This window comes from Bidens hawaiensis, unplaced genomic scaffold (genome assembly GCF_021521415.1).
Source record: "Bidens hawaiensis isolate Kalapana, Puna unplaced genomic scaffold, B.hawaiensis_p1.1 tig00023806_1, whole genome shotgun sequence".
NCBI lineage: Eukaryota > Viridiplantae > Streptophyta > Magnoliopsida > Asterales > Asteraceae > Bidens > Bidens hawaiensis.
Genome location: NW_027493740.1, coordinates 29769 through 42690, shown reverse-complemented (window position 1 = coordinate 42690; position 12922 = coordinate 29769). Strand labels below are relative to the sequence as shown.

Below are 12922 nucleotides of genomic sequence, written 5' to 3'. Positions count from 1 at the left end.
ATATGTTGTGCAAGAACACAAATAACATCACTACCTTTATTTATTTGGATTCTTAAAAACAAATGCAATAGATACAATAGCAGTGTTTTTTCAAGATAAAATTTCTAGGTTTAGTAAATTATTTAAATGCTTTTAATTCAATATAGTTGAGGCTAATTATATTTTGATACAGAACATGCATTCAACATCATTGGTGTTCAAAAATTTCATTGGAGCCTAATAAATAATTTGATTTAATAGTGACAACAAATAGATATACTTTGAACGTAAAATCCTTCGTATACTAACGAAGTAATACATCTCAAATTCGAGTATCCTACACGGATAAAATATATTCTCGCTCTGTATAACAAGATTTATGCAAGCAAGTGTGCTGCAGGGCTGACTTAACCATACTCGGTCTCCAACTCCAAGGTTAGAGCACCTTAAGTTTCTGCAACAAAAATGGTATGAAAATTATGCATCCAAACATAATAATAATAATAATAATAATAATAATAATAATAATAATAATAATAATAATAATAATATGCTTAAGAAAGAAATTGATTAAAAGGAAATATTACTGATAGGTATTGTGGTGGATCATCCATACTAGTTGAACCTAGTATAACCTCCCTCTTTAGTTTATCAGTAAGTTTGTGACAAACACGCAACTGCAAACAACAATTTAAGGATCATCAATTATGTTATATTATAGGCAACACCTTTACACTAACCAAAATTTCAAATGTTAACCAACCTCGGATCTGGTGGCCCCGCCGATGATAAAAACAACTATACGCTGCCCCATGTGTTTCTTACCCGCAGGTCTGTTCGTACCTGCTGTATCGCTACAAAAACAGTTGCACAGAGGTAAGTTAGTAGCAGCCACATGATATTTGATCAAAAAGTATATAAAGATTACCTTGAAGGACCATCACCAGCTGGACGAGGCTTTGCCCATGTGGCTGTACTCCTTCTTGATCTCCTTGAATTTGGATGACTAGATGGCCCGCTCCTTGCTGACGTGTCATTCGCGCTGATACTAGAAGAACCTTGATTGCTTGTATTGTTCATGCATTGGTACTCATCTTTTTCCAATTCACGCTTGCCTACTTTTTCAAGCAAATCCTGAGACAATACCACATCAACATAATGCATAATACAATTAATTATTTTTTTACGCGACATAGTTATAGATTATTATGTCGCTTGAAAAGGCTATGATTATATAATTATATTACCTCCAACATGGGATAAAATCTTGATAGTTGCCATGTTTCCTCTTCTCCAGTTTTATCTTTTCTTAATGCATTATTCCTCTAATAATATGTAAGAAAAATACAACAATAATCAGAATCTTGTATATAAGTAATATAACTGTGTGAAAATATATATATAATTACCTTTTGAGCATCAAACTTAAGCGAAAAGGCTCCATGCTGTTTCTTTTTCTTGTTTGATCCCTCAAGCAATTTAATATTTTGTATCGTCTTCATATTCTCGGGAGGCAATTTTGCCAACTAGTAACAGATAAAACAGAAACAACATAAGCAGTTTAATATATTTACATTTCTGTTCATTTGAAGGATAGAGTATTACCTGCATAAGCTTTGTTGCTTTGTCACCCTCACTCTTTTCGGGATAAACCATAGCAAAAATCATTAGTAGTCTCAACTTGTATTCGCTTCTTGCGTCCTGTAATATTATATCATACCGACAGATATGCTATATACTATTAACAAAACTACAAAAGCTTCATAAGTTTTTATATGTATTTATATTACTCAAGTCACCTGATGTGCCCTTAAAAAGTTAATAACTTCCTTCGTCCCAGCATCACCAAACACAAGATCCTGCTCGACTTGACCAAGATCTCTGAGATCTTCATCTCTGATAACACTGTTGATTTTTCCAGCAATCTGTTTAAACATGGAGTTAAACATCGATTTGTGCTATGTTTTATTTCAAACGGGCCAAATCATAATAACTGCAGACCTCTACATGGAGTGAGAGTTTCTCCATTTGTTCATCATATGCAGGCAAAGCTTGAACCATCTTCTGTATCTCGCGTGTAGATAATTCACTGCCATCTCTGCATTAGTTCAAGTCACAGGTTAAGAGTCTCGTAAAGCATAATGTGAATGTATAAATATTTCAAATATAAAAAAAGCAATAAAACGTATAATATGATCTCGCAAAGGTGTAGTTGCTTATAAGAACCGACCTTTGTTGTAATTGTGCAGCTTTGTTTTTTGACAAGAAATTTTGCATCTTGTCGCTCAATTTTTCACTAGCCTGATATAGCAGCCCGATAAAAAAAAATTAAAACTTATAATATTTACATGTTAACAGGAAAAAAAAACAAAAATAATGGCATACTTCGGCTATGTGTAAATGGCGCATTTCAAGCCAAACCGGATCATGATCTTCCAAAAGGAACTCTTTTTTCTGAGTCCCATTTCCCGATTTATCCGGGACCTACATACAATATGCTTTATTTTTTCATCTCAACATTATTTTACTCAATTGAGAAAAACAGATTTTCGCACAAATTATACCTCTTGCACATATTTATTCCCGTCTAAGTCTAGCAGATCATGACACATTGCATCATAAGTCCATTCGTGTATAATAGGTGCAATCTGAAGTTATACGCAAAGTAACATGTCACAAAACTAAAGACGAAAAATATATAAATAAAAATATTTATGAAATAAATTTAAGATTACCAGATCAAGAGATCTATCCACAATGATAAGGTCACATGTTTCGGTTTGTGGGAAATTAGGAATTGTGGTTTTATACATTGTAATCGAGTTCCAAACAGCAGAAGCAAGTTTAACAGGCACCAAATCACGAAACGTTGCTGCAGTTGATCCGTCCATCCCCTTTGCACGGTACCATACATATGGAAACTCCTAAAGATGCAAATATGTTCATCTTTTCAACAAATAACTTATAAAAATCATGATTATTATTTACTCTTGATTACCTTCATTGAAGCAAAAACAGTAGCGATCCGAGTGGACATCGTGTTCAAGGTAGCTTCAAATTGGCGGGATTTTTCAGCAAGTTGACTGTACATATCTTCTAGAGCTCTGTCATGATCAGTTGTAAATGCCTGCATTTGAAAGACAGTTAAATATACGTTAAATATATAGTTAAACATAAGTCAGACATGACTAAATAAATGATATCTTTTGTATGTAAAAATAATATATAACGCGTACCTGACTTTCTAAAGGAAAGTATTCAAGATTCATCTGCAATAAAATAAACCATTAGATCATATCTCATAAAATTAATAAGAAGAAAAAGTTGGAGAAACGACCTCTCGTAAAGCACCGATGCGTGGTAAAACACTCATGTCACTTTTTATTTTATCTATCAAATCCTTTGGTGTAGGAGAACTAAAGAAAACAAAAGCTCTGCAACCGAACGAACAATCAAGAAAAAAAAATATAAGATATAAGTTAACAAATGGAAGGAGTTGTAAATTTTTGCATACTTCTTATATAAAGGTTCTCTTCCCGACATGTCGGATATAAACATGATAAGGCTGCAAACCGAACAAAGAACATAGTAAGTGTTACAAGCCACAGCAGATAGAATCATAGAATGCATACTTCTCTTTAATTGGTTGAATGAAATATATAACATCCATTGTAGGCATAGGTTGCCTTCTCCTGAAAAGGTCTTCCACCACTGCAGAGAAAAACGACCACTTAATATCGAACACGCGTACATAATATATTTTCAGCAAACAAATGCCATTGAGAACAAATTTGTAATTTATAACAAAATTCATTATGAAATCCAATTTCCCTTCGTGATTCCTATTATTTATATCTTATAATTTCTTTTTGGAAAAATGACCAAAGTGTCCATTTGACTGGTCAATTTACCAGTTTATCCATTGAAATCCAGTCGACCCTCCTAGATAATAATCTAACTTGACTAGTTTTCCAACCAACCAAGTCACGCCCCATGTCAGTATCTAATCGAGTTGTCAGGATTTTATTCAAAAAAAAAAACAGTCGAACCGCCTGGATTTTAAAAACAGTGAATAAACAGTCGATATCTGTCATTTTGCATAACACAAGTATATCACATTCTATATGCTTACAAGAAACTCCTTGATCTGTAATATCTGTCATCTTGCACGAAGCAGACATAACTTTTACGGTAACTTTATCCATAATAAGCACCTGCAAACGGGCCGGTAAGTTTAATCAAATGGATGAAATTGCTTAAAAATATATATATATATATATATATATATATATAATATAGCAAAATCTAACTATATAGATCGGTACGTGCCTTCCAACTTGATCTAGCATCCCCTGATGAGGATGATTTCAGCATTTCATGCAGCAATCCTGCAAGATAATAAATATTTATCATCAAAATAAGTGAAATATAATATATAGTAGCTGAATAAGTGAACTCGTTAAATCCCCTAGAACGAAACACGACATGCTTGTCGATATCAATGAATTCTATTAAAGAAATAGCACAAAGGTCAACTAAGCTACCAATAAACATTACCATGAACCTAAGACTTAAAAATTGAGTTTTGTAACATGTTACATAAATAATATTGTTACATTTCATACACATGATATATGAATATTAAAGTTATGCTATCATATCATACATTATTTATAATATTATATATATGTTTAACCTAAGCATTTGATCACTCAAAATGATGAAGATAGGACAACTTACTATCACGGGTGATTTGACGGAAATTTTTGTAGTCTCCTCCTCCGTGAGACGAGGAATCCGAATCAGTGCATGACATTGTATGCGGTTGATATGATACGATATAATATGATATGAATCAAAAATGAAAAGGTGGTTGATCTTCAAGAACACAAAATGCAATGAATCATAGATGGAAAATGTTGCATAATAATAATAATAACAAAGAGAGAATGAATGAAGATTGATTGATTGATTGTCATAATTTAAGGGGTGACAGTTATTAAACGTTCTTTGTTTCCCACGAAATTAACATATATATATTATGGACTTACAAACACACCCCTTAACTAACTTATTATTTGCAAATTTTCTCATGTTAAAAGCAGGTATGCCTGATTAAAAGATGGCCTCCGAATCATTCATTAAGTATGTTTATGAAATTTACCTATTAAGAGGTTTAACTAACTAAACCATTGAAATGTGTCTTTTTAGTGAACCACACACATTCTACATCTGACTGGATCATATGTGACCTCTTAATTGAATCAAACTAGGTGGCTACAAAAAGAAGTTAAAAATAGAAACTCAATATCGGGATATGTAGCAAAATTAGTATTTGTGTATGGGATTAAGGATAGAGTTTTTAGTAGGCTTGGCATGATTATGTGATATTGTATTATATGATACATGTCTGATTATTCGATAATGATCTCATACCGGTTAACTAGCATCATAATCGGATATGTCAAAATATTATATGATAATAAAATATAATACATAGTGTTTTTAAAGCTGTTAAAATTTTAAAATTGTTGAAAATACATTCTTAAACTCATCTCCGTGTGATTAGTGATTCGAGTAACGGGAATCACACAATTAATTTTTTTAACCACATAAGTGCCTAACGAGCTGGCATGCAACAACTAACGAGTGCCTAATGGGTATGAGTCATGACTATCAAAACTTGACTCATACCCGACCCGTTGCCATCCTTAAATATGAAACCCTCTCCATAAGCGCACATCAATTCAAAGGTTCTTAATCCCAACAAAGGGGCCACATTGTAAACAAGTGCACAAACCCCGACAAAGCATGTGTATTTGAGATGCTCCTTGACTAATATCCACACATGACAACATAAGCATTATTACGATACGCCTGCAATCTTGACTTACGCAAGTAAAAACCAAAATTGTAAAAGATGATTCTCAAGCTTAAAAAGGTTGATTTGGATACATGACAACATAAGCAGTATTAAGATACATCTCAAGCTTAAAAAGGTTGATTTAGACAAAAACCTAGAATGAAAAACCAAAATTGTAAAAAGATGATTCTCAAGGGATGAAACATGTCGGTATATTATGGTCCTAGAACGTTCTTTGTAGTTCACTCCAACTACGAGGTTGTTTGTTCGTGCTTCGGTGTGTATTTAATATTTAATAATCTAATCTAACTAAAATATTAAAGCAAAATAATTTTGTCCACATGTCCTTCACCGTCCACATAGGCTTCCATATCATCAACCTTCCATAAATGTAATTTCCACATATTCACAATAAAATTTTAATCAATAATATTGACTTTTATATTTTTGTAACTTATTAATGTAATTATGATATTAATTATTCTAATTATTGTTAGATATAAAAAACTTATTAAATTTACTAGGTTTAAATTGTTTATCATTTCTTCTTTAAAAGGCACATCATTCGTTCAAAAATCATAACGCTCCCCATCGTTTGTAACCAGATTCTTCACCTCATTTATAACCGGTTCTTCATGATTTGTCACTTTCTTAATCCAAACAACGTTAAATATGTTCATCGTTTGCAATTATCAGGTATGATTTATATTTTAGTGTCTCGTCGATTTTTGTGAAGAACAACATTAAATTGATTCACTGTGATTGGATTTAGGGTTTACCTGCATGATTTTTTATACTAACGGTTAATAGATTTGATATATAATCTATTCCTATTAATCGATTTATGTTTTAATCTATTTAGGGTTTAAAGGTATGATTTTTTTTTAAATTATCGGTTAATCGATATGATGTTTAATATGTTTGTTACTTAAAATTATGTTTATATATTGTGATTTTTTGTTCATAATACGCCTTTTTTCAAGTTTCACTAATGTTAATTTATTTTTATTACCTATCAATTTAAAATTTAAAAATCTTATTATATATTGATAAGAACCTAACTGTTCATAATCTAACTAATATAATAAAGCAACTCAATTCTATCCACGTGTCATTAATCTAGGATGTCCACATAGAACTCCACGTCTTCACATTTCCATATAATTATTTTCCACATATTCACATTATTTTTGGAAATTAAAATCTTTTTTAATATAGTTGATCAGTTAGTTATATATTGACTATAAATTCACAACCTTACAAAAATTATTATTTTTAATTAAAACAATGCTGCAACAACAATATTACAAAAATACAATTAAAACAATCTTACAAAATGCACAACAGGAATTTTTTTTAAAGGGGATGGATCCCCGGCAAACATTTCAATAAAAATAAAAGAAAAGAAAATTGGTTAATTAAAACGATTTCTAAATTAGTCAATAGGTCAAATTAGTTTATTATTATATTCAGATGTCTAATTTTTGATAGTTCTAAAAATCAAGCCTTGGGTTTTTATTAGAAATTATATGCTGCATTTATAGGCTTATTTATAGGGTTTTATTTATAGGATGTATATATTGCATTATATTGAATTCGATTTATTGTATTTATTATTTAATTAAAACGGTTTCTGAACTTACGGTGTTTATCAAAAATAAACATCTTCATATGTAGTATAAAAAATAAACGGTTTCTCCACATTAAAACAATCTTCTGCTTTTGAAGCTTTTACAAAGTAAGTTTTTCAATTGTTAATTATAAATTTTATATTTAAACGAATTATTTTAATAAAGTCTTTTATCGTTTGATTTAAAACAGATTACAATGGAGGTTCAAAGCTTTGTAATGTTGGATGAAATTGATGTTCTCAAAACATCTCCATCCATAGTTAAAGTTAGAGTTTTGAGAGTATGGACCGTCAAGGATAATAAATACTCCAAACGAGTACTTCTTGATCGAGATGGTTCTCATGGATCAATCTGTAAGCTTTTTATTGTTTTATATTTTCCTTTCTCTATACTACTTTTTTCATTAATTATCTACACATGTTTATTATTATTATTATTATTATTATTATTATTATTATTATTATTATTATTTCATGACAGGAGAATCGAATGCAAGCTACGGTTTTTAAACCCGACATTTTTTGTTTCAAAAGGTTTTTGAACGAAAACTCTACACGGGTGAAAATATAAGTTTAAACCTGATATGTATTTGTAAGCTTAGTTTTCAAATAATATTACAAAATCTGTTACTAATGTGTTTTTTTTTATTTTTTGTTAGGTATAATGGTTCATTTATGTTATATTATTCCTTATTTACTGAATTATTTATTTATAAAGTATTTTCTTTTTATGTTATAGACATAATTTAACATCTTTTGTAATATCTGCTGGTAAAAAACTTATGTCAAATATTTATGTTGATTGAATATGTTTTTTATATTTTATATTGTTTCTGATATGTTTTCCACCCTTGTGTAACACGGGTTATTATCCTAGTTAATAATAATTTAAGATTATTATTTTTGTATGTTATTTTTACCATTTCACATACTCCCTCTAATATCCAGTTTTGTTTATAACATTTTTAACCCTTTGTTATTTCGAATCGACATAATTATAAAATATGATTGGTATAGCCCTTCAATATGTTATTAAAAAAATAAAATAAAATGTTGTCTTATGAAAGGCATTTTAAATATAAAATTAATTAAAAGAGGTGAGGATGGGGTAGGTATTAATGATGCCCACAATCCATGCATGAAGCAAGTACATGACATAGAAATCGTGTATCCCACAAAGTCAAGAATCGCCTTTTTTTTATTTAACTTTAATTTTATGAATTGTGCTATTTTTCTAATGTATCCAAATTTTATAAGCCAGGATATATCTAATACAATTTGATATTATGTAGTTGTGTAATATATTTGATATGTGTTGAATCAAGAATCCGGTACATATATGTTTCTAACTAATGATTCACCGGTATTAAGCTCGAGTAATTGTAAAACATACGTTAGCGAGGATTTTCCTCAAGACCAATCTCTGATGTGAAAATGTCTGAGAAATGATAAGTAAAAACATTTTCACTAACAGCATTAGAAGTCTTTGAAAATAACTATTTTTATTGTAATGTTTCGAAACAAATATACATTCCTAATTTAGCCTTTCAAATGCAAATTTTAGTAACATCCCAAAATTTCTATTACATTATTACTTTTATGAAATTGATAAACTAACATTTGATAGATTAATGTGTTACATTTATTCCAATTATAAAGAACAGATATGTATATAATTCACATAATACTAAGTTTGGGATTACTTATTTTCATCAACTTATAACTTTGTGAAAAGTAATAAGGTGTTTGAGATTGCTTATATTGTGAGAAGAAACGTTCTATAAGTTACATTTTTGTAATTTATTAACTTAATGAAAAGTTATAAGAAGGAAAAATAAGAAATCCCAAACACCCCCTAAGCCTATGAGATCACACATGATGATCACGTTTTGGAAGGAAAACGAGCTCAACATCCACCCCCTCCTCTCCAGTTGCGAGTCTTGTTTTGGTGTGCCAAGTTGTGTAGACAACGAGCGTTTATGAGAGAGAATGAGAAAAACGTAATGATTGCAATGGGGTTTTGAGAGTTTTTACCACTGCATCACTTTTTACAAAATTATCTATTGCTGTTTGGGACGCCACGTTTTAGAAAGTGCCCCTATGTGCTTAATTACCACTACACGTGGTCTAACTTTCTAAACTTAAAAAAGTAAGATTTCTGAATTTAAGACAATTTAACAAAAAAGGGGGGGGGGGGGGTGTTGGGTCGTATTTTGTGGTTTATGCTTCGTATATTGGGCTTAATTGGGTTATAATATGTAAACCGAAATCTTTAGATTTCGATGGGCTTTTGTATGTTTTGGGCCTAGGTTGGTAGCCTGTATATATATGATGTATGTAACTAATTGTAGGTTGGTTCTAGGTGGTTTGTTCATGTATTATCATTCATCCGTGTAAGTTGTAAAAGGGCTTAAGCACCTGACATATAATATACGTGTGTTTTGAAGCTTTTCTGCTTATGTTATGTGTGTTCTTGCTTGTTTAATAGAATCAACTTAGTGATTAGTTTCCGCATAATCATTGAGTATCTTGATATCACATTGAAAGATCCGTCACGTGACTTACAATTGGTATCAGTGCCTATTGACCTATTCTAGGATCGGTTGAAGGTGATATCAAGGATTCTACCGACGATTCACGGGTGTGTTCTTGGTTAAAGATTTCTGGATCTTGAAGAATTGTTCTTCGTGTTCTTCGGGCGGGTGAAAGTTTCGTAAAGGATTTGGTTAAATCTTGAGTTTAATTCAAATCCAATTATTCTCGGGATTTAGTTATATCTTCCAAGATTACCATATCTTGAGTTTGGAGACTTTTCTGGAAAGGATCTGGTTTGATCTTTGAATTAAATTCAAATCCCCTCATTCTCGGGGTTTGATTACATTTTCAAAGATTACCATATCTAGAATTTTAATAGTTTTCGGCCAAGTTTTGAAGGTTCTCGAGAAGGATTTGATAGTTCTATGTGGTTTTATTAGGTTCTCAGGAAGATTTCAGTCTTCTCGAGCATTTTTGATAGTTCTCGGTCATTTGTTAAGTGTTCTCAGGTAGATTTGATTATTCTCTGTGAACTTATTGAGTTCTCGGCTATTTCTGAGTGTTTTCGGCTGATTTTCCTCGTTCTCGGCCAGCGCTCTGTGTTCTCGGTCAATTATCAGAGGTTTTCGGTCATAGATCAAAGTTCTCGGTTACTGTTCAAGGTTTTCGGTCACAATTCAAGGTTCTCGGGCTTTTGAAAGCATTGAGCTCATTTAGTTGAGCTTTGGATTTTGTTCAAGTGGGCTTCTGATTCAATTGGACCAGACATCCGAGGTAAGTTCATGGTCTTCACCTCTACCAAATCCTCTGAGGTAAGTTCTGTACTATGTTCCCAAGCCTGTATTAATAAAGTAGATTTGTATAAAATTCACTATGGTAATATGCTTAGGGAAATGGAGGGAATTAAATATGAAACTGATACCCTTAAGAAACTTGAAAAGATATTAAAAGAGAAAATAGAGGCACAACAAAAAGATTTTTCACAACTCCAATATGAGTTTAGCGTAAAATGCTGCCACCATCTTGATGCTAAAAAGAAAATTACTAAACAAACCGCTGAGTTAGATGCATCTAAGTTGGAGATAGCTAAGTTAAAAAAATAAATTTGAAAATGTTGAATTCAACTTTAAGAAGTTTGATGTCTCTAGTGCTGTAGTTGAATCCATGATTGAAAAACAGTTAAAATGGAAAGAGAATAAGGGTGTGGGTCTTGGGTACAACATGGTTCCCCCTCCATATAATGATAACTACACTGGTCTTCCTCTTACCAAAGAAGGGAAAGAAAATGAAAAATGCATGCAGTATGGTAAGCCAACTGCAAGTGACAAAGGTATAGTTGGTTCAGTCAGCGCTACTGAATCAACATCTGGGGTGAACGATACTAATGTGTTTACTTCATATGCAGATGAAGTAATAGTTGAGGATTGGACTGATGAGGATGATGATTCACCTACTAATTCTCATGTTTCTTTGAATTTGCCTATTTTGAATAATGTTGCTACTGATACTTGTGTGGGCTTTGTCTTAAAGAGCAAAGACAGCTGTGTGGTTGATCTTGCTAAAACTTCTAAAAGCAGTATTCTGCTTTCAAATAAACTTGATAAAAAATTCGCATAAATATTTATCGCCCAAGTTTGTTAAAGAAAGAAGTTCATGTACTCACAATTGTGAAAATTCTAGTGCTAAGTCCAAAGGGGGACAAACAAGCTCACACAACAGAGCAAGACCGGGAATCGGCCACAACGACTTTTCGTTAAACGGCAAACATGTTTTAATTGTGGCATTCCTGGTCACATTGCTAGAAATTGTTCTCATCTCCCTTATGTTCCATATTACAGACGCCATCGGAGGACCATGCCTAAAAATACCTACAAGAACTTTAACTCACATAAAACGAGGTATTATAAGGCAAGGCCCTCTAACGGTGAATGGAGGAGGAACAAGGCTGAAAGGTCAAGTTCACATCAGACCAAGCCTAATTCAGTTCAAAAGCGGAACGGAAACCCAGTTTCGACTCCGAGACCCAAATGGGCCTCAAAATCGAAAACATTCAAAAGATCAAAGTCAAATGGTTCTAGTGTCCGCAAAGCGGAGACGAAGCCAACCGTCTGTATAAACAATAAATTTTTAAAACCCAAATACAGATGGTTGCCTAAGTCTCCGGTGACCAAGTCATCAAAGCCTTCCTGTTCAATTTTCGATAACCAGGAAGACATGTCATGGCAGCCTGTGACACGGTTGAACAAGTCAGGCCTACCTAGAACAACTATGGACTAGGTACCTAAATCTAACTAATCTCGCACATCGTGCAGGAACAACTATGGAGGAATATCATCAGATCGTGGTATATTGATAGTGGCTGTTCCAGGCACATGACAGGAGACATCTCTTAACTGCACGACATTCAAATTTTTAGTGGAGGGTATGTTTCCTTTGCGGGAGGAGATAAGGGAAAGATTATGTAGAAGGGTACTAAGATTGGGTGATCGACTCATGGCAATGCAAGAAACAACAAACAGTGTCCACATTCACTGCTAAGGCTGAGTATAATGTTGCTGCTCCTGCCTGCTATCCATTGGTTATCTGGATGCAACATCAATTGCTGAATTACGGTTTGGAATTTCTTGACACTCCTATTTTCTGTGATAATGATGCTGCCATTGCCATTGTTAAAAATCCGGTTCATCATTCCAAAACCAAGCACATCGATATTAAAATTCATTTTATTCGTGACTGTTACGACCGGAAGTTAATTCATCTTGAACAGGTCCACATTGATAATAATGTGGCGGGCTTATTTACAAAACCGGTCGGAACAACCAGATTCAATATGCTTGTAGGGTTTCTTAAAATGCTGCGTTTTGATTACTGAGTAGTTTTGAGGTTAAAATTTTGTACATAAATTTTTTATTTTA

At 32.4% G+C, this 12922-nt stretch overlaps 1 pseudogene across 1 annotated transcript; it reads right to left on the bottom strand.

Moving 5' to 3' along the window:
• Positions 1-180: 180 nt before the first annotated feature.
• On the bottom strand, positions 181-4795 carry LOC143568078 (protein transport Sec1a-like; annotated as a pseudogene). The gene is made up of 20 exons (XR_013141521.1): positions 4720-4795; positions 4309-4367; positions 4112-4193; positions 3612-3690; positions 3494-3544; positions 3216-3413; positions 2978-3106; positions 2715-2903; positions 2544-2627; positions 2365-2463; positions 2210-2280; positions 1981-2077; positions 1779-1904; positions 1585-1680; positions 1389-1505; positions 1227-1304; positions 908-1113; positions 743-833; positions 567-656; positions 181-433 (listed from the first exon to the last, which is right to left on the bottom strand). The product of XR_013141521.1 is annotated as a protein transport Sec1a-like (transcript).
• Positions 4796-12922: the final 8127 nt, after the last annotated feature.